The sequence below is a fragment of the Arachis ipaensis genome, chromosome B10, assembly GCF_059453495.1.
Source record: "Arachis ipaensis isolate K30076 ecotype BB chromosome B10, ASM5945349v1, whole genome shotgun sequence".
NCBI lineage: Eukaryota > Viridiplantae > Streptophyta > Magnoliopsida > Fabales > Fabaceae > Arachis > Arachis ipaensis.
The window spans coordinates 103,378,476-103,380,236 of NC_142435.1; the positions used below are offsets into that span (position 1 = coordinate 103,378,476).

At 36.9% G+C, this 1,761-nt stretch overlaps 1 non-coding gene across 1 annotated transcript; it reads right to left on the reverse strand.

Annotated features, from left to right (window-relative positions):
- Positions 1-979: 979 nt before the first annotated feature.
- On the reverse strand, positions 980-1,087 carry LOC148581142 (small nucleolar RNA R71). The gene has a single exon (XR_015895860.1). It is a non-coding gene; the product is annotated as a small nucleolar RNA R71 (small nucleolar RNA).
- Between the last annotated feature and the right edge of the window lie 674 nt (positions 1,088-1,761).

Consider the following 1,761-nt stretch of genomic DNA (forward strand, 5'->3'; position numbering starts at 1 on the left):
AACTAACTAACTAACTTTTTGTTTGTTTCTTAACTTTTTCAAAACTACCTAACTAACTCTCTCTCTCTAATTTTCAAAAATATCTCCCCTCTTTTTCAAAAATTTCTTTTTAATCAACTAATTATTTTTATTTTTTATTTTTAATTTCAAAAATTTTCGAAAAAAAAAAATACTAACAATTTGCAAAAACCAATTTTCAAAAATCACTAACTCCTTTTCAAAAATAATTTTCGAAAATTCCCTCCTTCTCTCTCATCTTATTCTATTTACTCATTCATATCCTAACATCTCATCTCACATCTCTTCCATTCTCATAGTTGTGTTTCTTCATTTATATTACATTCTTTGTCTCTCCCTTTTCTTCCACTCACAAAGGGATCCCTATACTGTGGTATAAAGGATCTCTATTATTATCATTATTTTTCTGGCCATTCTTCCTTGTCATATGAGCAATAGCAAGGATAAGAACATTCTTGTGGAAGCAGATCCAGAACCTGAAAGGACTCTGAAGAAAAAATTAAGAGAAGTTAAAATACAACAACCCAGAGATAACCTTTCAGAAATTTTCGAACAGGCAGAGGAGATGGCAGCCGAAAATAATAATAATGTAAGGAAGATGCTTGGTGACTTTACTGCACCTAATTCCAATTTACATGGAAGAAGCATCTCCATTCCTGCCATTGGAGCAAACAACTTTGAGCTTAAACCTCAATTAGTTTCTCTAATGCAGCAGAACTGCAAGTTTCATGGACTTCCATCTGAAGATCCTTTTCAGTTCTTAACTGAATTCTTGCAGATATGTGATACTGTTAAGACTAATGGAGTAGATCCTGAAGTCTACAGGCTCATGCTTTTCCCTTTTGCTGTAAGAGACAGAGCTAGATTATGGTTGGATTCTCAACCTAAAGACAGCCTGAACTCTTGGGATAAGCTGGTCACGGCTTTCTTAGCCAAGTACTTTCCTCCTCAAAAGCTGAGCAAGCTTAGAGCTGATGTTCAAACCTTCAGACAGAAAGAAGGTGAATCCCTCTATGAAGCTTGGGAAAGATACAAACAGTTGACCAAAAAGTGTCCTTCTGACATGCTTTCAGAATGGACCATCCTGGATATATTCTATGATGGTCTGTCTGAGCTATCAAAGATGTCACTGGACACTTCTGCAGGTGGATCCATTCACCTAAAGAAAACGCCTGCAGAAGCTCAAGAATTCATTGACATGGTTGCTAATAACCAGTTCATGTACACTTCTGAAAGGAATCCTGTGAGTAATGGGACGCCTATGAAGAAGGGAGTTCTTGAGGTTGATACTCTGAATGCCATATTGGCTCAGAACAAAATATTGACTCAGCAAGTCAATATGATTTCTCAGAGTCTGCATGGAATGCAAGCTGCATCCAACAGTACTCAAGAGGCACCTTTTGAAGAAGAAGCCTATGATCCTGAGAACCCTGCAATAGCAGAGGTAAATTACTTAGGTGAACCTTATGGAAACACCTATAACTCAACATGGAGAAATCATCCAAATTTCTCATGGAAGGATCAAAAGCCTCAACAAGGCTTTAATAATGGTGGAAGAAACAGGTTTAGCAATAGCAAACCTTTTCCATCATCAACTCAGCAACAAACAGAGAACTCTGAACAAAATGCTTCTAATTTAGCAAATCTAGTCTCTGATCTATCTAAGGCCACTGTAAGTTTCATGAATGAAACAAGGTCTTCCATTAGAAATCTGGAAGCACAAGTGGGCCAGCTGAGTAAAAG